Source organism: Corvus brachyrhynchos, unplaced genomic scaffold (genome assembly GCF_000691975.1).
Source record: "Corvus brachyrhynchos isolate BGI_N302 unplaced genomic scaffold, ASM69197v1 scaffold26, whole genome shotgun sequence".
NCBI lineage: Eukaryota > Metazoa > Chordata > Aves > Passeriformes > Corvidae > Corvus > Corvus brachyrhynchos.
In genome coordinates, this window is record NW_008239324.1 from 9,184,961 (window position 1) to 9,207,877 (window position 22,917).

Below are 22,917 nucleotides of genomic sequence, written 5' to 3' on the forward strand. Positions count from 1 at the left end.
TGAACGACATGGTCTGGTTTCTTTATCTGAACTCACCACAGTCTAATTCCAAGAAATGATTATTTGACCTGTTCTTGGTAAGAACGTAAGTACAGATGTCAATACATCTGTAAATTTTCCTCACTTTCATATTTCCCCCTAAGCTTAAAAAAGATTCTCAACTTTTAAATTTACAGCAAACCATTAGTATTTTTTAGCCTTCTCAAAAATGGATGCTGGATGTTTTATAGAATATTTGTGCTAGCTTAGACGATAGGCTGTATTAACCCATGAGAGGTACCTTGCAGTTACTGAAGTGAGAGTGGCTAATGGCTGACCCTTTATATGTGAAAAGCCTAGAAAATAAAGGAAACATGTTGTTTAAGGAAATATTGTTTATTGGTGGTGAGGAATTAGTATAAGTCTCTCCACAAAAAAGCCCCATTTTGAAACCGAGTCAAAGCCATGGAACTGCACAAGCAAGATGGAATGTGCAATTCTATATAATTATAGTGGAATCTGCCTAGTTCACATACTGCTTGGCTGTGCAGTTAAGGTGACTTGAAAAAAAAGTGCACATAATTTTGAAACTCAGCTAGCAAGACTTATTTTAAGGATATAAATGGATATAAATATCCATTTGTTTCTTTTTTTTTTCTTCAATGAAATTCTTCAATGATAATGGTATTATTAAAGTAAAACTCTTCAGACCTGATGGAATTCAGAAAATGCACAAGTTCCAATTAATATTCTAAACAGATCCAGCCCTTTCTAGCAACTTGGTAGCAGTCTAAGGTAGTTCAGGTTTGTGCACCTTAAAATTAAAGACTGTCTTAGCTGCACGTTCCTGCAAAAGGATATTTATATTTTGTATTTACTCCGTAGGAGTCAGGCCCAAGCCAAAGCATTCTGTGATTTAATTTTTCTCAAGTACTGTTCATTGCAGTCACAGTCCCTTAGCTGTGGATCAAAAGTGTTGGTCTCGTGTCCTTGAGCAGATTAGGTAAGAATTTATGACTGCATACTGCTTGACGTGGCATCTGCTGATGAATTTATATGCAGCCTTACAAACAGACCATAATGATCAGTATTACTATTTTTAATAATTTGATTAGATGTAATGGCTTTGGAGCAAGGATTGCTTCTGTGTTGTTTGTACTTGTCATTGTGGAAGGGAATACTTATTCAGAGTTTGATTTCTTTGGTGCTGCCATAAAATGAAAGCTACATAACAATATTCATAGTAATTTGGAAATATAAGGCAGATGGGACCTTTAGCTTATAAAGATGATTTTCTTTTTTGTTCTTGCTGTTGCTCTGACCATACAAAGTTACATTAAGGGGTAAACAGTTCACCAGTTTTTGATATATAAAAGGAAAACTAAAGTATCTTACTGTGAATCCATGAAAGAATTGTAGTATTAACTGAGCAAACAAAGCTCATGTATGATCTTCTGTTACTGTTTAAATTATCATTATGTTTCAGGGTTTTAATAACTGCAAGTTGCTTCACAATATACCTACTGTGTGAGCTAAGCTGTTCCAAATATTTTTCCTGACTCAAATCAGTTAAGAATATTGTGTTTCATCGTGTACTTATAAATACAGTTAGAGTCTCCCTCTAGAGAGTGTGTACATTAGAAGAGAGAATTTTTTGGAGGGCAAGAAATTACCAGCACAGTGTTGAAAAAGTGTTTCCTCCCTGAAACATAGAAAGTTTAATAATTTTTATTTTATACAGTAATTATATATTGTATTACTCAGATTGGCATGTACCTACTTGTTTTATGTCCTTATAGTAAGTTATGTTTCTACATAATAGATTCTAATTTTCTACTGGTCAAGATAAGAAAACAACACAGGGAGTATAATAATATATATAAACAAAAATTAATATTTTATCATACAACAATGTTTCCATTCACTTATTTTTTAAAGGAATCTCAGTGTTGGAGTGAGAGAAACCTATCTCATATTATTTTAAAATCTTTTTCACTTGCATTTCAGCATTGGAAAGAGCAGTGGGGTCAAAGTAATCTTCATACTGACTTGCATATATACAGGCAAAAGATAAATAACGGGCATTACTGCTATTTTGTGTTGAGATTTTATTTCATTAATGATATTTCACCTGTGCACAGATGACATACTGGGTGGGTTCATTAGTGTCTGTGAATCCATTAACTTCAGGTGAGACACAGCAATAAACACAAGCTGAAACCTGTTCTTTGAACTGGATTACACCCACGTGTAGGTTTATTTCTATCTGTGTTAGTTTGGACCCTCCCCTCTTTCTTTTGTGTTCTCTATCTTTAAGAAGTGAAGAATCTTACCTGAATTGTAGGGGAAAGCTTCAAAATACAATGTAAATAAACATCTGAAAAGTAAGAAATCTGTGATACTGTTCATAGTTTATCTTTGAGGTAAGACAAGAACTGAATGGTGCTCTCCTTGCTTTTTTGTTCTTTTGGGAGAAGCATAATAGGAGAAGGTGAGTCATGAGTGTGTTACAGGAAACATGCAGCCCAGTAGTACATTTTATCTGTGAGGCAGATTTACTGAAATTTTACTGTTAGAAAAATTCCTTTGCATTGGCAGTGAAAGGTCTAAGAATACTTTTCCAGCCCCTAAATGATCAACTGTGTGTGTGTAAATGATCACCAGTGTAGCTTTTAGGCTGAAAAGTTTTGACATATTCCAAATGACTTCTACAGAACACTCAAAAGACAAATAAACTTTCTAATGTCATTGGGGGTTACAGATTATTTGCTGAATGAAAATGAAAACACTTTCACTCACAAAGAACACAGAATTTCATCACATTCATGTATCTTGAACAAGCTGTTGAAAAGGAAGACATTTACTGGAATTCAGAAAGAATTTTCTTGAGTTCTTATGGTGATAATAGGCCCTCTTTCTCTGATGAGTCACTCAGCAGGTGTCAGCACTGAAAATGCGGGCCTAAAATTTTCACATGGCGTTTTCTCCATTATATTATTATTTTTTAAGAACAATAAGTAGTGTTTTTTGTTGAATCCAAAGAAGAAATTTGTTTTGACTGTAGAATGTAATTCTGGAGAGGAACAGCGTGTATTATCCAGTGAATCATACTTTTCAAACAAAAAGCAGCATACAAAAAAAGATCAAGGTTTATTATGCCTCACTTACTATCAAAGAAAAATGTAATGGCAGATGCAATGTTAGCAAATTTGTGGTGCACTCTTCACTTTCCACAGCAGATGAATGACTGTAATTGATGGACTGGTCAGACAGACTAAAACAAAATAACATTTGTCTTTGACAGATCAAGGATTCACCTGCTTTCTTTTTAGAGAAAAACATGAAAGCTGGAATGAAGTTTTATTGGAAGTGATGCAGCTTCATTGTCAGTAACAGGCAAATGAGTAGTGCAGGGACAGAAGGTAAGCTCAATGTTTGTATTTAATAATTTATTGCTAAAAGGCATGGATTTTTCTGAGTAATTAATATTTCTAAGAGCAACAAGTGAGGAGGCCAAATGATTTTTCAAAACTTATTGTGTGGAACAAGATCATTTAACTACTCACTATATCTCAGAGTTTGTGCCACGGACTCAGCAATACAAAAAATAACCAGAAGGTCCTCCTTCTCCTATCTTGTCTCCTTGTTGCTGGTTGGTATTTTTCTTTATGAAATACCTAATGACCCCTTCTGGTTTTTTGAGGGGCATTCGTCAGTATGGTTAAAATATTCTGGAAAGCCAGAAGTTATCTTTGTACATTAGGGGAGAAGAGCCTGTTGACATTGGTAGACAAGATCTTTTGCATACATGCCTCCCTCCCACCCCCATTAGACTGTCTCTTAACATTATGTGAAACAAGCAGAAGACATAGTTACTGGTTTTATATTTATAAAAGCACTTTTTATCTAATTTTTTTTTAATTGAAAACTTTCCAGTTTAAACAAGGACTCGCAGTAAAGACCCACTTTTTAAATCGATATCTATCGTTCCACCCCCCAAAAATTAGGGTGCTTCAAAAAATTAAGGGACAAGGTTTTGTTTGCTGCCATGCTATCTAAAGTGCACGGCCTTTGCAATAAAGAAATCCGGTATATAAAACAACTTTTCCAATGAAAGCTGAATAAACAGTAAGCTAATTGTGTTTACATTTGTGATAATGCTATTTAAACACTGTGGTTCTCTACTGTACTTATCTGATATAATTCTTTCTTTGCATATGACCATGTCCCTACAATATATGTTGTCACATCTCTGATAAAATGGAGTTGAGAGTCATGACAAAACCGGGAACATCTGGGAAATGAGAGCAGAAAAGCTGAGTGTCAGATAGCAATCAATGGATCACTTACGGCAATTATGCTTAGGAAATGAAGGTAGTGCAGATGATGCAATTTGCACATGATCAGGCTGGTGAAGGGAGTCAACACTGCTTCCCTTCGGCTGTTACAGAGATGCCTGTGCAGATGTCTGTCCTAGAAATGCCACACGTTCAGGAGAAACTGTCAGCTCCCTGAGGAACCGCCCACTTCAGATGAGACAGAACAGGGCAAATGCCCTGTGGCAGTGCCACCCATTAGGACAATCTGTGTAAGCCACACCATAAAGAAATGAGCGAACTGGAACAGAATGAAACATGAATTGTAAAGCACAGACAAGTTCTCCCTCCAGTCAGCTTAAGCTTCCTGGCTCAGTCCAATCTTGATACCTCTCTAGTGACACATAACTTACTCTGTTTTGCCAGGTCTGTCCTTTCCCATTTGTCCAAGTTTACTTTTTTTGTCATTTCAACCTAGCCCATTTTCCTTCTCTACATTTTTTAGTGCAATTAGTTGAGTGGTTTTGCTCCCTTCCCTTTCACTTGCCTATATTTCTCTTGCCTCAGTTGGGCACATTTCTCCTATGCAGCAATTCAGCTTTAAGCTTCCCCTCCTCTTAGTGCTGTCCCCATTATTATTTGTTAATGCTTTGCACAACTTTTCACCAAGAACTTTGACTTATCTTAAAGACTTTCAATAATTAAGCCCCACAATAAGCCTATAAAGGATGCAATTATATTATCTATTTACCAGATGGCTAACCAGGAACAGACAGAATTTAGCTAAACTGCCCTCGGTTAAAAGTTGGGGAAAGACAGCGCTGGGAATAGAATCCAGTGTTAGTTGAGTTTCTCTGCCAAAAGCTTGTAGTACTACAAAGTATGTATACCAGCTGTTGGGGAATCACTGTGCTGGCCCAGAATTGTCCTGCCCTAGCTAAGAGCTTAAGATCTATTATTGAATAGGTTTTTGAACGCAGTCCTTGCCCTTTTCTTTCCTAAGGGGACAACAGAAACATCTGAACTTGTAAACTTAAAATGAAACTCTGCTGATGTATCCCCATCTCTTCTGTAGTAGTTCTGTAACTGAGTGAGGTCTATGCATAGCTGGATTTTTAAAAAATGATGTATATTAACAGCAAAACACTTTCAAAAAGAGAAAGTCATTGTCTGTCTGTCTGTCTATCAATCTATCTGTCTACCACAGCGTGACAGACTGCCCATAGCACCAAAATGCCATGCTGGATTTGTTATCTGTGCAACCAACCATCTGGACTACATACTGAATTCTCTGTCACCATTAAACAGAGGAATCACACTTTGTAAATAGTGACTTTAGGGATTTTTTTCTAGGGCTACTTATTTGGTGAGGCTGGCAAATTCTAACCAGTGCCTGTAATTTTAGGTCTTGATGTTCATGTTCATCCTATTGTGACATGCATGATCTTCTTTGATATGAAGAATATTGAACAGAGTAAAACTTACAGACTAGTCCAGATGCAGGGTTTGCAGTGTATTTGTAAAAGCATTGATGTGGTGCTCTATTTGCATGAAGTATTTTAGGATCATTTAAAGTCTTAAGGATTATTTTAAGTGTTACAGTGGAGACTTATAATCCTTTCATGATCAGTTAATACACTGATCTTGAAATCTAATTTTACACTAGACCTGCTTGATTTTCATGCAGGGAATTAATCTACGAAGGATAATTCTTATGATGGACAAAAGTACTGTTTTTCTGCTGCAAGAGCTGCAGCCAAAGTTTGATCACTTCTATAAGGTTGGTCCTATCCCCTGTGGAGGGAGAGCTGTTGTGCAAAATATTGTTGTTAAGTTGTAAACATGAAGAAATTACTTTTGATCATTTTACCTTGAACTACCTATGGGTTCCTGGAAGTTTTCCAGCCTGAATGGTGAGGGCAGAAGTCTCCAAGTATTCTCAGTACATTTCCAGATTTCAGGCATGTGTGTATGCCAGTGCCCAAGGTGATGCCTTCCAGTAGGACTAGTTGCAGTATCTTGAATAAACTCATTGGAGTTGCAGAAGATCTTTAAGGGCCATTTGAGATTTTGTCAGAGGAAGATTAAATGCTGAAATCTAGATTGTCTTTCTACTTTGGGGAGGAAAAAAAGCCCATCCATATGAAATTGTGCCCATTACTGAGGAAAACAAATTCTTGTCTGTCAAGCAAATGGCCATGCTTTAGAAGTGGTTAGACTTTCACATCAATTACTAGGGAAAAACACCACCTGTGTACACTAATTGCTTATTTAGTGGAAGGTTTTCAGATATAGGGTCAAATTCTCCACTTGCATCAATTGAATGCCACAGAAATGTCATTTTTGTCCATGGAAAAACCCACCGATTTACACACGTAGGTGTTAGAGTAAATCAGGTGAATGGGATGTTATGGTGCAAAACATAATAAAGAACATCTTTAACTTTTGAATGTATGCCTTATATATTTTTACATGATCAATGTCCCTTTAAGTACTGTTTGAGTTAATTTGAGTGCAGTTTTATTTAGTCTTTGTCTCATGTTTGTTGACTTTTTACTCTTCTTGCTATGTCAAAAACATTTCTGTGCTATAAATAAGATTATGGATTAAATACATTCTTTGTGACAAGCAATGTGCAGCACATTCACTTCTTTCTTCTAGAAGATAAATTATCTTTTTCATTATTTTGAATCTGTACTCTTCTAGTATTCTGAAGATCAGTAGAAGTACATTTAGACTCAGTTATGGAAAAATGATGTTATGTATATATGTATTTTCTGCTTGTGACAGATATATGCTTGCACCTGAAAATATCCACACTCATACAAACTACAGTTTGAAGAAGTTGCAGAATCTATGGCATTGGTTTTATTTACTACAGGAGTTGTGTATGATGCTGTGGTACAAGAGCTTGTGTTATGATGCGATGTTATATGATTCATAGGTTAAATCAATTAGGCTTAAAGTATTCCCTCTGGCTAAAGAGGTGGGTGTACAAAGGATCAAACTGGACAGGTCATCATGCATCAGTTGCAGCTCCCTGTGCCCTGGTACTTGAGGAGTTGTGTCCTAATTCCTACCCCCACCAAGCACTCTGCAACATATCTGATGTCCTGGCAGGTATTTTTATGATCATATGGGTATGACCAAACTTTTCACAGTTATAAGTTACCTTGAGTGAAACTGGGTGTTTGCATTAAAGGAAAAATTCAGCAATGGTGTGCACCGTACCCACGGCAAAGGGAGACTGATGCTTTTTGAGAATCTGATCTCCCTGTAGTACGAGGACAGTAGGAATTCACATAAATGAAAACAAGAAACACACAGGAGGAAACATCAAGGGCAGTTAGATATACAGTCTAGGTGCAGACAGAAGACATCATTGTATATTTTCAAGTCGTATATTTTTGCCAAATATCACATTAAGCCAGTGATCTGCAGGCAGGAGTAAGACAGGAAGAGTCCTTCCTTGTGTAGCTGTCCTAAGGCTCAAAAAGTCCAGTGACTGTGAAGTCTAGCCTCATCTCAGGCAATTCTGTTTTATATTTGTCTTCATTAGTGAGCACGCTTGATATTCTCTTCCTCGGCTCACTGCAGCTTCATTGCTTCATTTTATGTATCAGGAAGCCGGACAAAGCTCAACTTGCAGCAGGATTTAGACTTTTATTAAGTCAGATAGAAATCATCTCACTCAGTAATCTGGAAAGATGCTGAGAAGTCGTGAGTTTGGCAGGATAGTCTTTTTTAATTACTGCAGATTTCTGATCTACATTTCCCTGCGGTTTAGCATATTGTTGTGAACTTGCAATGTGAGTGTCAAACTCCCCTCTAGTGGTTGCTGTACAGAGAGAATAAACATTGATTTAGCTTGATGACAAGTATTTAACTCTGGACTGAAAAAGATGACAATTCATATGATATTCTGATGGTTGTACATAATGAAATTTATTTATTTGTCTTTCTTCCTCTTTTAATGATTTAGTTACTTCACATGTTGAAATACTGTAATTAAAACATGACTCATTGTCAAAGCAAACAAACAAACAAAAACAAACAAAAAGAATTATGGCATTATACTCTGCAAAATGCGAATGTGCCACCTATTGGTGATGCCTTTGCACTTCCTGATTGCTCTCCAGCAGGTCAGTGGCAATGTCACCACCAACAATGCCAGTTGTCCCATACTACACAACAGAGCTACACACGGCTCTGTGCCTGGTTGTATTAATGCAGTACTAGTGCTGCAATAATATAAAAGCAAGAATTGAGCAGTAAGTGTGAAATAAAGAACTGACTGTTAAAAATGTGCAAAGAATAGAGTGACTCATTAAGTGTCATTATGATTAAAGAGTTCCATTTCTTGCTAACAGAGTTCTCAGCAGCAGATTGTGAAACCAGAAATACACTCTGCAAGGCAGAAGTTTTTTGCTATGTGTGAAGAGGAAAGATATGGTGAACTTGTATGTTTCTCAGCCATCTGAGCTGTAAATTTGCACCTCTACAATCCTCTCAGAGAATCTGTTAATAACTTTTTGGAAGCTATTCTGCTTGAATCCTGTAAGACAGTAAGATTGGACCCTGCCTGTACAGGGTCCATGCATGGAGAGGAAAAAGCCTTGGGACATCTGACACTGCAAACTGTGTTGTGAAAGTTTTGTTTCCGAGTTTTCAAAAGTAGTCTTCATTCTTCCTTTATCCATATTCAGAATTGTATTTCTGTTCATTAAATGTTTCACACAGGTACCTCTGTTCTTCTGCAAGGGTCAGTAATCAAAGCTGCATATGCAGAAATGGAAACTATATTTTTAATATGTGGTCCTTCTAATTTGATTTTTCTCATAGTTTATATAACATTTACCAATTGTCCCACTCTCCAGGATAGTACTCAGTCACTACTTAGTACAGCACAGTACCACCTCTACTTCATTTCGTTTGGTGGAAAAAAAAGAAATCAATGTTATTAGTTTCCTCAGTCTAAAAAAAAGCAAAAGTGCTATTTAGTAAAAAATTCTGAAATGCATTTTTCCTCATAATCTTGCTGCTTCTTCATGGCATAGTTTTGGTGATGATTTGGTGCGGTTTTTGTGGGGGTTTTTTTCTCTTTTTTTTGTTAGTGGCTCAGCTTAGTGAAAGGACAGAGTCAACCCTGACTGGCTGCAATAAGCTAAGCACTGGTGTGTGACATTAAATGTACACACTAGAATGTAAGATGTCATTGAAAACAAAACCAGTTCTGGAGAGATAAGGTAATAATGATAACTAGCATCCAGCAAGCACAATTAAAGCACACCACAGTGTAATATTTGACTAATCATCTAAAAATATTGCTTTTCCTTAAACTTGAGATTTGTCAGAATCACAAAACAACCCAGCAGCCTAGATAAATGTCAGAATGAAGAATCAAAAAAGCACATTTGAAAATACGGGGTATGTTGTTATACCCATAAAGATTGTAAAGCAATAGCTGTGTCAGGTCCTCTTAAAAATAATATGCTTTCATCTTATGTCTTAATGTAAAAGCGTCTTTTTGAGCAGATGTTCTGGGAGTGCTCCCTCCCTTATGCAATGACAGAAGCATAGCAATGCTCCTAGAGAGGTTTACCTTTCAGAGCTGACAAGTGTTAAAAGAAAATGGGGGGTGTGAACAGGTTTATAATCTACATCACAGATATGTGGGAAAGGGTTTTAAAATACACTGTGTAAGGGAGAGGAGAAAAATCAGACACATTAAATAAAATCTATATAAATAGTAACAGTGAAGTCATACAATGATCTTTAGCAAAATAAGCCCCACTAAAGCAGGCCACGAGCAGTGAGAGCTGCTATTTCTTATGGGATGCAGTGATAAAGAAATTACATACTTATTTGAGAGGAACATAAATAAAGATTAATAGGTTAATGAGTTATTTTCCTTTCATTACTATACTATTGTACTTTATTATAATTGCTTTGCACTCATTTAATTAAATTTGAACTAGGGCCAACACAAGATAATTTGTTTTCCCTGTACTAAACAATGAGTATGCAGATTGGAAGTACTGAAGCAGTAATCAGCCCTCTGTTTGCAACACTTTTCTACTCTGAGTAGACATTATAATTGATAATTTGATTGTTGCAGCACTCCGTGCAATATATTTTAAAGCAACATTAACATAATGGAAATTATGTTGTGTGCCTAATCCAAGCTTTTCACTGCGTAAGTATACGAATCCCATTCTCTAATGAATTAGGGCACTCTCCACCAAACATACATGCAACCTTACATGCCTCATTCTGGAACAGAGCTATCTCCTCCTAGTCTGCAGTCAATGTCTACCCTATCAAGTTAAATCACTTAAGTTGTACACAAAAAAGAGCTAAAATAGCTAAGCTAAGCATTTCAGTGAAGCCTGATTTGTTCTGACATGTATCTGTCATTAAAACTAATATAAGAGGTTTTTTTATAGTCCCTGTATAATTTTTGCATTATTTCTAAGAAAGGTGTTTATCCTGTCCATTAAATTTTATCTTTCCATTGTCTCTTTCCACCTTCTGAGAACCCTGCTAACAAAATGATGATGTGACTCAGATGTTGAGGTAGGACTTTTCAATGCCTGTAATATAAACAAAGTCTACCTCAGGTTCTCTTTTTTACGCTTTTATATATATTGGACTTAGGAAACAAAGCATATTTTTTTTTTCATGTTCTGCAAGAATGAGAGGAAAGGATGAGGTTCTGTTTGATCTTTTCTTTATCCCAATCACACGCCCACCACCCAGTTTTAATACATTGCTTCCTGTTGCCCCCAGTCCCTGCAGAGGAGATGGCTTCTGCATGTCCCGACCCAGTGAAGTCCTGAAGATGGTGGGACAGTCCTGAGCAGTTGTGTGCCACCTCAGCAGTCACCAAGGTTACTTTGCCTTTCAAGTTTGGGCCATGAAAAAGAAGTGGAAAAACAAAGAGAAGTGTGATGGCTTATAAAACTCTGCCAACTTTAACTTTATTTGTTTTCTGACAAAATAAGAGTGGCTTTGCTTGCGTAAATATTTGATTCACCTCATTTAATATTTGCCTGTTTACTTTACAGCCTGAAGTGTCCCTGTACTAGAAAGATGAGTTGTGGGTTTGTAAAATAAGTTCAACTTGTTTGAGAAAAGTGTTGTAGAGGAGAGTATTTCACTTACTGTCTTATAGAACTGAGCTTGCAAAGTCTCCTATGATATTCTAATGCAAGGAATCCTACTGAGAATAATCATTATTAGTATTTTAGAGAAATTGTGATGAGCATAAATGTGCCTGTTAGTCTTGCTGGAGAGCAGCGCTAGTGAGTGTGGAGTGGTTGCTTGCACAGATTTCTTTTGTTCTCCACCACGTTTCCAAAGGAAGTTTTTGAAGGAGATAGGAAACCTGACTGGCAGGCTTGACTTCACTGTTTTGTTTTTGTTCTAGGGTGTAATTCCTTTTCCTTCTGCTGACAATTCTTTAACATCGTTATAAAGCCTAATATGTTAGAGCAGATGCCACTATAATACTCCTGGAGCTGAGAGAAAATTAGAAGAAGTACAGGAGAAGAGAAAGGTGTTACAGATATTTAAAAAGGTGTCAGGGAGTGCTCCCTGCATCATCACCCAGCACTACAACCACTGATCCTCTGAGAGGTTCTCTCTGTCTATCACTATGGTCTGAGACTAAGTGCTTCCACTTTTATTTTTTTGGGATTTCTGCAGTTTTCCAGGCACATAATAGGAACTTGGGGAATCCTGCCCCAGATCTCTTACATACTGAGTTTTCACTAAACAAGTCCCCAAGATCTATTTCAGGTCCAGAAGTAATGACTTTGTGTCAGTGAAAGGAGATAGAGCTGGCTGCCTATGCTGAGGCACTGTGTGTTGGGAAGGAGCTGGGAAGCCAGGATCCCTGCTGGAAGTCAGGGTGTAGGGGAGCTCCTCTCATCTTCATTCAGAGCCTGTAGGACGTTTCTTTCCTGCACTTAGTAGCACAAAGACAGGAGTCTTTTGTAACTGTGAGGCCTAACCAAAGTCTCCTGAGTCTTAATAAAGGTTGCAGTCGTCCTCAGTGTGGATCAGTTTTGAAATAAAGGTTGGTGCATTTCAATAACTTTTGAGTTTTCCAGAGACAGGCTTTGCCTGAGCAAAGAGACATGGGATCCATGAAAGACAGGGCATCATTTAGTGTTCATATCAAGGAGTGGTGGGATTTTTCCACACCATCTTAGAATCTGTTACGGTGGATTATGCCTTCAGAAAAACTAATTTATAATGTCTCAAGTAGAAAGTGGATCATAAGTGCTCTCTCTTTTTATACAAAGCCACTGCTGTCAGCCCATAAGGCAAATCCAGGGAGGTTTCTGTTTTCCATTTACCGTACTTTTCAATTGATTGGTCAGTGGTGTGTATCCTTTTTCAGTTTCTTTATTCCCTCTCTTTCAGACTTGGAATATCATTGCCTGAAATCCTGAGGGTAACATTATAGATTTCTTTTTATTTCACACAGAGACCTTTAAACACACAACATACCTGAATTGCCCCTCCATCTAGCTTTAAATCAGTCTGTCTGGGTGTGTAACTCAAACCACAGACTGAATGCTATAATATTGCTTCTTTGCACAATTTAAAAGGTTGGACTAAAAAGGGAACAATCCTTTTCATAGGTGTGCATAATAAATATAGCATGACTAGAGATGTAAGACTGGGAGAGTATTTTGATATGAGGTGTTATAACCAAGCTAGGTTTATAGTGAAATCAAAAAGTGCAAGAAGAAAGAAGAGCTCTGAAAAGTATGAGGGGATCATGGAAGGGTATGGATGGAAAATAAAATAGAAGATTTTCAAAGCTGAAGTTTTGTAGCTAGAGAATTATACCTGCCATCCAGTGTGGATATTTATTTGGGATAAATAAAATAGCAGTTGAGACTGTTGAAATGCATATATCAATCATCTGTAAGATAAAGCAGGTGGGGAAGATTGAAAGATTACAGAACAAAGGGGAAAGTGTAAGTAAAGGAAGAAAATAAAAGAAGTCTGTGCGAAGGCTAAGATAAATAGGAGATTTTCTGAATACACAAGAAATGAGGTCACTGGAGAATGCAGTTGAGTTTGAGACATTACAAAGGTAACCTACCTTTGGTTGAGAGAAATATATTTTTCAGATGTTAAATTCTTTGAGTCAGTTTTCTCAATGAAGATAAGGATAATACAAAGAAGAGACACTGAAACAGAAAAAGGAGTTAATATAGACTCTGAATACTGACAAAAATTAGGACTTTAAAAATCAACCCACACTTCTGGGAGAAACTGAAACACTCAGGAGGAGACATGAACATGCTGACCACGTTATGAGAAATAGTGCCTGGCTGGAAATGCTTGAAGACTCCAAGTATAGTCCTAGATGGTTAGTTCTTGGCAGATTTAAAGTCATGACATGTGTTTTGGATAGTCTGTGGTTACAAGAGAATAGTTTTGTACACAGCAGTTTCAATTATCCTTGTGTACTATGGGGTTTTTTCAAGTTTGCAGTAGAGAGAAGGGCACCAAAATGAGACCAAGGTGAGGTTGATGTGAAGGAGCAGTGGTGAGAGGCCACATCCTCATTTTATTTGAGTCAGGGTATTTAAACACAATGAACTGTACTTAGGAGAACAGGAAAGACCACCAGCTTGCAATCAGGTAAAGAATGTAAAACGTGCTTTTAAAAACAGCCCAGACCAATGGAGAGCAGTAAGACTGAAGAGCTCTCAGCAGAAAAAAAAAAAAAAAAAAGAAAGGAATGAACAGCAAAAAGAGTCAGAGCAAGGTGTGAAATGCAAATACAGAGTCTTCATGTAGTCTGATACTGGAGAGACATGACAGTATCAGGGTAATGCTCAAAAGACCAGTCTGGTTTTAATTATCTTTAAAAACAGTTATTTTACAATCAGAAAAGGTTCAAAACCACTGTTAGTATGGTACAAGGGCAGAGAGACCTTAGTTATTTGTTAAAGTTAGAGAAAGCAGGTCTATAGAAGAGGAAATTAAGAGGTCATCTCATTGAGTCAAAGATAATGCTAAAGGGAATAGGCAGGATAAATGCTACCAGGTTAGCTGGACTCTTTTGAGATGCAAGAACAAAGGACATGAACTAAGAGAAATCAATGACCTCTGTATTTATTTGGAATTCCTTACACAAATTGGGAGCAATTGCATATACAAAATAATTCATTAATGGCATCAAGAGGAAGAAATAATTGAAACAATAATTTAAAGGGTTAGTGTATCTAAGGTTTTAAAAACATAGACATTTAACATTAGCATTTACAGTGAGCTGTTTTCTTTGCAAATAATTATACATTTTGCAAGGCAGTTCTATTACAATAAATAATGAAAGAAGGCAGAAAAACTTCAAAATAGAAATTTTAATTTAGAGGTGGTTATAACTCTGGTTATTGGAAATTTTCCTGCAGTGATTCCCCAACAGCACAAGTAAGTTGTGTATGGCAAGAGGGAGCAAACACTACTTTACTAAATATACTTTTGTGTCTACCATTTATCCTGTTTGAAAACATATAGCAGAAGGGATTGTGTCATCAGAGCAGTTACTTGCTTTTTGGTTTTGGTCGGGTTTTTTGTTTTTTTTTTAATTAATTTAAATTTACATCTATGCAGAGGCATACAAAAATGGGCACACCACACACACACACACACACACACACATATATATATTTATATATTGGTATCACAACCCAGAAATTTGCATGCTGTAGATCTGAACCAAAATTGTGAGAGCCCTTCAGGGACTGGTGCTTCCCGAGAGCCTCCCTGTTTAACCAGCTCTTCTTTTGCTTCAGCCATGGTTCTCTTCTGTAACACAACTTAATGGAAAAGTGCTAACTGAAATGGGAGGTAGGAGGGACACAGGAAATTTTTGCCAGAGACAAATAAACTCCTGTTCAAATGTCAAAATGCATAATTCTGTCTGCACATGGACTAACATGTGCTATATTTTTTTATACTTAAGAGTCCATCAAAAGCTGAGATGAAGCTGTAGCATCCTGCCTGGAAACGGGAGCCTTTCCGCCAGAGCGATGATGGATCATCAGACTCACTCTGTCAAATAGGAAACTTAATCTCCAGTAACTGAGGCTCAGGTATGATGCAAAGCACTTCTATTCATCCAACGATGACCGCCTCTATAGAAACTGTCAGCAGAGGTCCCTATGGTCTGCTGAAAGCTGGAGCTTCCCTTCTCTTTAGAGGATACGAAGATGGACATAAATGTAAGTTAAGAGTAAAAGATGAAGCGCGTTGAAGAGTGGAGAGTGGTGTATGATTGTGAAGGTGAATGAATATGGAATTGCTGTACATTGAAGCAGTTAGGAACATTAATTATTCTGGATTTTAAGTATTAGAGGGGGAACATGCACTATCTGGGACTTGTGCTTCTAGGATGTGTGCTTGAGAAATTTACATCTATCTGTATAACCCTAAAAAAACCCATATAGACTCAGAACCATTCCTGAAACTTGCCTAGATTGTGTTTTTCTTCACTAAGTGCATAGAAAAGATAGGATTTTCCCTTCTCCTTCTCAGGCAAAGTGGGTTCCAAAGTGGTTCAAATCCTGGCAATCCAGCCTGAAGAATGAAATATTCCTGAAAAGAGGAATGCTGTCTGAAGAGTAGATCTCTGCCAGGGCTGCTCTTACAGACACATCCAGGCTGGCTGTAAATGAGGTTTTTCAGGCAGTAATGTAGCCACAGCAGCGCAGAGCTGCACAGGGCACGCTGTTTACCCAGTTTTTCAGCCATGGAACAACATTCACATCAGTGAATGCAGTGGAGACATACCCAGAATAAGAATGTGATTTATTCTTTCAATGTGAGAAGCAGCTATATGTTCAACAAAGGCTTTCCTTAGACTAATGGCCAAAGTAGGCCCCAGTGCAGCTCCTCTATAGACTGAGAAGAAAGGATTGTTTGTTGAGGCCCAACTGTCCCCAAAAACCAGTCTACTGAGTGGATTCCGTCATGTATGAGTTCTCTGCTCACTTCATTGTCACGGGTGTTTCCGCAAGCCTGCCATGCACGGCATAACTGGGGAATTTACTACAGCAGTTGCTGATAGAGCAAATAATTCAAAGTCCTGTCACAGCTAGGAAAGAACAGATGACTACTATAGAACAGTTTAATATATATAAGATATTGTTTACCAGTGGAATACAGGGCAATGTGATTTTTCTATAGACCCTCTCATTCTCAAGGAATGGCAAAGCATTTAATGAAGGAATGAGTTAGAGTTGTGGTTGTTCAGTCCAGAGCAATGGCTGGTTTAGCCTTTCAATGCAAAATCATTATGTGCTCAGCAGTAGCTCACAGAGCCATGGCCAGTAAGGGCTGTCGTGCTGAGACAGGGACACTGGCCCTGACACTCTCTTTGTCCCCTCAAACTGTCTGTGGTATTGTTTACTCTCTCCTCGGATGGGTATTAGAGGAAGAAAGAAGGAAACTTTTGTTAATTCTTAGGTTTTCCCCAGTGCCAGTGACAATAACTTTGACCATGTGGCACCTTTAATTGTGAATTGCAGGAGCTGCAGCTGGGGGAGCCCTGGCTTGTGTGTAGGAACTCTGTTCTTCACAACTGTTTTCTTGGTCATCATGTGCCTCCTGTGTTCTTGGGAAAAAAATATGTGTTCTCCTACTCCAGTGTGAGTAGCTACCCTTCCTGAATCATTTAAACAGCCAAGGAGTAAAACTGCACCATTTGCTTTCCAGGGTGACTTGACTTCAGCTGAATTTCAAAGCCAGTTATGCATGTGCTCCATGTAAACTAATGCTCCTGAAAATTGCTGCTTTTTAAACCCAGCTCTATAATATCACTCATTCTGGATGCTACTTATTACAAGCCTTTTGAAATACTGTTTTTATTTGCATATCTCTATCACTGATTTTTGGATGTAACACTGCTGTGTTCTTTGTCTCAGTATTTGATTTAGGTTGTCATTACAGAAAAGACCACTCTTCCCAGCAATGAGGTCTGTCACCCAGGTATTGCAAGGACATTCAAGGATGTGGTGCAGAGCAAACGGCTGTTCTTGCACAACCAGCTTGCATGTTAGAACTGCACATTAGCATGGTTTTGGTGCTTGCACAATTTGCAGTAAACTTGGCTGGAACTGTAGGGTGGAAGTCATTGCTCTAAAATAAAGGCAGTCAGCTGAAGAAGGCAGTTTAAGTCTGGGGAGATTGCACAGAAAGGGAAAAAAATGCATATATTCAGTTGTCTTTGCTGAAGCTTGGTTATAAACCACATGCTAAACAGAGACCAGGCCAAAAGGGACTAGAACTGCTGATCCAGAAGATCACACTGCCTATGTGACATAGAAGATTATTTTGCTCTGTTCTGCTGCCTGCTGTCTCTAAATAGCCCAAGCAAGTTTTCCACTAGTGGTGGAAATTTAGAAATTAGTTGGACTAATACTATTCTCCTTCTGTCTGCAAATAATACCAAGGAGTTGCTGACAATTACAGCCTTTAACCTTTGAGATCCATATGGCCTGAAAAGGAGTGAAATGGGCTTTGTCCTGGGCCATTGTCATCGGGACACTCAAATCGCTCTCCTTAGCCTGCAGCAGAGAGTACAGTTTTTATAATGCTCTGGGAACCTGGACCACAGTGTGGTTAAGCAAAGCCTAGCAAAGCTTGCTGAGCAGATGCACAGCTTTGGATGCTGCAGGCAGCATGGCTCATCTCTGTATTGCATGCACATCCTGAGTTTAGGACAGAGTTTATGGAAGTCACTAGCTACCTACAGTAACTGCTGTGGAGCTGCTGGGATCTCAGTCCATTATTAAATAGCACTGTGTGCCTTTCTTCTGTGTCCTTTCTTATACTCATTTAAATACAAATTTAAAAAAAAAGGAGAATTGCTCATTCCAATTTTTTTAATATTTTCACTCAGTGATTCTTCAGGCAGCTCACAGGAGTCTGGGAGCTCTGTCTTGAACAAACACATAACAACCAAATATTTGCAATACTATTTTGCTCATTTAAGATATCATATATTGAGGTTGTAATAAAGCAAATGTGGGGGAGTTAACAGACTTTTCCTGAGAGCCCTGAATTTGCTTTGCCTACAATGATAGGCTTTTAAAGCTGAATTACCACAATTCCTTCAATGAGTGAGTTTTAGGACAAATATTAAACAAGTGAATTTCAAGTTATTTGTTGAATAATATTAATCTAGAATTTCTTGTGAATGGATAAAAATGAGATTTTGCAGAAGGTGATCAATTATTTCCACTTATCCCTCACAAAGAAGAGGAACTACACACTGATTGCTGAAGTCAGTAAGTGCCAAAAAGATAAACCCAGTCCATGCATTTCACGATAGATATTCACATAAATACTCAAAATTTTTAGAAAAGTAAGGTCTCATGCTCAGAGCGTGAGACCTGTTAATGGATCCGCAGCTCCGCTCTCCCTTTTCCAACCCTTGCACATCATGCAGTGGTGGATCAGCGCCTCTCCAGTCTGGGTATTTGGTGGCCCAGATGTGGAGCCCCAGAGCAGGACAGAGACTGTGACTTCAGGCTCCACAAACGCTGAATTTCTTCTGGTTGGGCTCAGTTCTCAGAACCTGTTTGTCATGCAGGTCTTCTCAGATGGGGCTTGTCAGACAGGGCCTCACAGCTCAGCATTTAGACATGTGAGTGCTCTGATTTCAATCTGTGCAGACAAATGCAGATTGATTGAGAAGATAATACCCCAAAGGTCTCTGATTCAATCAAACACTTCAGCATATCCCTACCTTCAGCCATGTGGAGTATTTAGTTTTCAATGATACACACATTTGGACAAAAGCACAAGCTGTTCATGAGACTACATGAGCAGAAGGAGAGGCTGCGTTGATCAGCTCTCTTTTTCTGCTGGAAATTATTCATTCAGGTCACACTTTTGCTGCAAAAGTTTGGGAGCAGGAGTGAGTCATGCCAAGAACTTAAGGGGGCTCCACTGGATGCAGAATGGTGGAAGAAAGATGAGAGGGTGGGGAGGAGAAGAGTCACTGCACCCCCACGCTCCTGATCTTGATCGTGGTTCTGCATGAGGCGGCTTTTGCTGCTCCAGCTGCTGCTCTGCCCCAGGAGCTGCCTCCTGTGTATGAGACTGATTTCCCAGTGCCTGTGACTGCCATCCCTCCTGTGCCCCCTGCATTGGCAGCTGTCTGTGTCCCTGGACTGTGCCCGTCACCCCGGGCACTGCAGGTGGACCTGCCCCATGTCCACTCCTGTCAATGCGCTCTGGGTGGAAGAGAAACTTGCAAAGCTGAGGCTGTGATTGCTGCGAAGGGTGTTGCAGTACCTCAGCAGCTGGATGAATGTCACTGAAAGTGAGAGAAAGTGAAGAAAACCCACAAAACAAGTTTTGGAAAAATCTTTATCAAACAATACCTGTTGTGGGAACTACTTTCAGTGAGATGCAAACGCATTTTCCTTTCATTTCTGCAACGGTTCTGAGCTGCTTCATTTATAACAGACTTGTTTGGGAGACTGACAAGATGGGAACCAGCACTGTAATTACACACTGCTCTTTTTGTGAGGACTGCCATGAAAACAACACTGTGTTCTCATTTTCTCCAAAGACAAGCAGGGAAACAAATTTCTAACACCTTGCCCTCTGTTGCAGCTGGACGCTGTTCCAGACTGACATGAATCAATTAAAAGTGAAAATGTAACCCACAGAAACATTATTCAGTAAGCTTCATACAAAAGAAGGCATTTCTACTTGCCTAATTAAAGGATGAGGGAAAAAAAATATATTTTTGGCAGTAGTTGTGGAAGTACTTTGCTTTTTTTTCAAAAGTCAGACCATCATAGCACAAACAATTAACAAAAGAAAAATGTTTCCTTTTCCTGGAGTTGGCTAATTAAAAACTTTCTCCCTCATCAATTCACCAAACACCGAAGGAGACATTTCATGGCTTTTTAGCACCTGGAATGCCATATTTATTTTTCAATTGAAAAACTGTATTATAGTTAACTGCCATACACACAGCTTACCTGGATTCATTAAATGAAGCAGTGATAATCTTTATCATTGCTCTCTTGACTTTGTTTCAACATTCTTTTTAATGCAAATTTCCTAATCTAACTTGTAAAACATTTAATATTTAGAATATACTCCTTTAAGATCCATCAAAAGAGGCAAAGCTGCATAACAATGCCTGGTGCTGGAGCATTGTGAGCCTGCTACAAAGGAATGAAGTGATTCTTTCTTTCAGGTCAGAAGGTCAGGCTTCACTGCATTAATTTTGCTGAGTCTCTTTGTTATTTATAACAAACAAGGTCATTTATTTTCATTTCCTTGTTTCTAATTGCATGCATCTCCTTTGGAGTATGAACTCGGTAAACAGGTGGCTGAAATGCTGGGGAAAATGCTTGAAGCTGTTCCAGAAAAAGGGCATGTCCCACACTGGTAAAGCAATTTGATGAGTTAGAGATTTAGTCATAGCAGGATGTGCACCTGCTTGAAAGCAAACACACTTCTCTTTGGCACACACAGATACATGCAAATTAAAAGAGATTATTTCACTCTGAATGGTGGGTTGATATTTGATCAAATTTAACACTGTATATTTTAAATAAAGCCTTGGTGTATATTAGTGAAATACAATCTCTTTTCAGCTGCTTTTGATTTTGTTTCAACTTCTCTTTGAGTATTACAAATGAATGATATTGCTTTACTAGCTGAGCCTACAAAAAGAGTATGTCTCTGGAGGAGAACTTTATCAGGGAATCTTTATGATGAGAACTACCTACATGCACTGAAAAAAAATGGGATAATGAAAAGCTAGGATGTTTGACTGACAAGGAATAAACCAGATCTTAAATTTTTTTATTCTATAATGAATTCCTGCAAATTAAAGGGCATTCATTGGAGTGATAGCAGTACGTCTTTTTAATCCTGTAAACCCCACGTTTCCAGGCAGCCCAAATGGAACTCCTAAATATATTCATGGACAGCTTTTGCATAGGTAGTTATTGAATTTGCATTTCAAAATACAGGCACTGTATGGCTAAATCTGTGGCTGCTTTGTCCTGAAAGATGAGATACACTGTGGACTACCTTGATTTTAGGGGTAGTTCAGAATATAGCAGGAAGGAGTAATTGTCTGGCACTACTGAGCTTCTGGTTTTGGTGGTTGAGAACAGATCCTGGGCTGAATCCATAAGGGAAACAGAGGGAGACTTCTTAGCAAGGTCTTCTACTTCCCCAGAGAATGGGAGGAACCATGCCCTGTGTCCATAGGCTCTGCACTGAGCTTTGGAGCTTAAGAAACTGTCTCTGAGGAAGGGGAAAGCGTGGGAGGAAAGCTGGAGAAATGGATGCGCCATCCCAAAAGACAACTGTTTTGCCTAAGATTGGGCATAGAGGGGTTGTTTGGAGGAGGCTCTGCAAGGGGCATGTATCCTCCTGCTTAAATTGTCCTTTTCTGCAGATTATTTCTCAAGAGTGGGCAGGGAAGGCAATTTGGTTGTAAGGATTATGCTACAGCTTTCATTGTTTAGGATGCATACTGTAGCCTTTCTATGAGAAGATTACTGTCCTGGGCTTTTCTTTCCATGCATATGAAAATACACTTTGTAATTTCAGGGAGAAAATATTGTTAAATGATATGTTGGAAGAAAGAAAATATTTTGTATCTCTAAAACTGATAAAAATCCAAACCCTTTCTTTAGCAAAATATTTGTTTCTTGAATGTAATTATAAATGTCATTGTACATTCTTCCTGACTTCAATGCTTATCTTGAGGAGTTCAGTGAAAATAAATTGTTTTCATGAAAGCAGAGAAGCCATTTGATAAACACACTGTCTCAGAAAATTGTTCCTGAAGCAGAGGTCGTTCTCTCACTTTAAAAGAAAGAGAATATGTTTTAGAAAACAAGCCAGGCAGCAGAGAAAAGCATTTTTTGTTTCAGACAATTCATTTTAAAAAGCAATGTGTAAATCACATGGAAAATTCTGCATTGATTATTGTGACTGCTGGAACCCTGGAATAAACGAAGTTGAAATAGACTTATATCAAAGAACATTGCATTTAGTAGCAAGTTGGAGTGTTATTTTACTATTGATTTTTTTTTAGATTTGGTTTTGTGATCAGATGTTTTATTAAACATTAGCCATTCATGGAAATGGGGACTGATTCTTTAAGAACAGCTTGGCACATACTGTTCATGAGCTTCAGGAAATAGTCTTGAGAACTGGAATCTGTCTTTAGCTTTTCAACATTGAAAACCCACTCCATTGAGGCATCCAAAAAAAAAAAAAAGCTCAACTCTATAACTGAACGTAATTCCTGAATGAAAGTAAAGCAGTTCATTTTAGAGATGTTATTGCGTTCCCTAATCACACCTTCAGAAATCTGTTTCTGAATTTTCAATCTCATGGATTTATGTATTTGTCTAAGTCCCAAACTCTCTTTTACAAGTACTTATAAAATAGTGCTTCATTTTTTTAATCCTCAGATAGAATTATGCTGCTATTAATATCAGAGTTATTAATATGCTCTCAGAAGACTACATCATTAATTAGAAGACCTAAAGGATAACTAATGGGTCCTTTGGAAGACTACTCTCAGTTATTGTATGGATCT

At 38.1% G+C, this 22,917-nt stretch overlaps 1 long non-coding RNA gene across 6 annotated transcripts in view; it reads right to left on the reverse strand.

Annotated features, from left to right (window-relative positions):
* The window catches only part of LOC108448351, a 60,429-nt gene that overhangs the window by 30,901 nt on the left and 6,611 nt on the right, over nt 1-22,917 (reverse strand). For all 6 annotated transcript variants that reach the window (XR_001864244.1, XR_001864243.1, XR_001864242.1 and 3 more), the window contains one exon: nt 13,417-13,504. This is a non-coding gene — a long non-coding RNA (uncharacterized LOC108448351). The remainder of the gene's footprint in view (nt 1-13,416; nt 13,505-22,917) is intronic.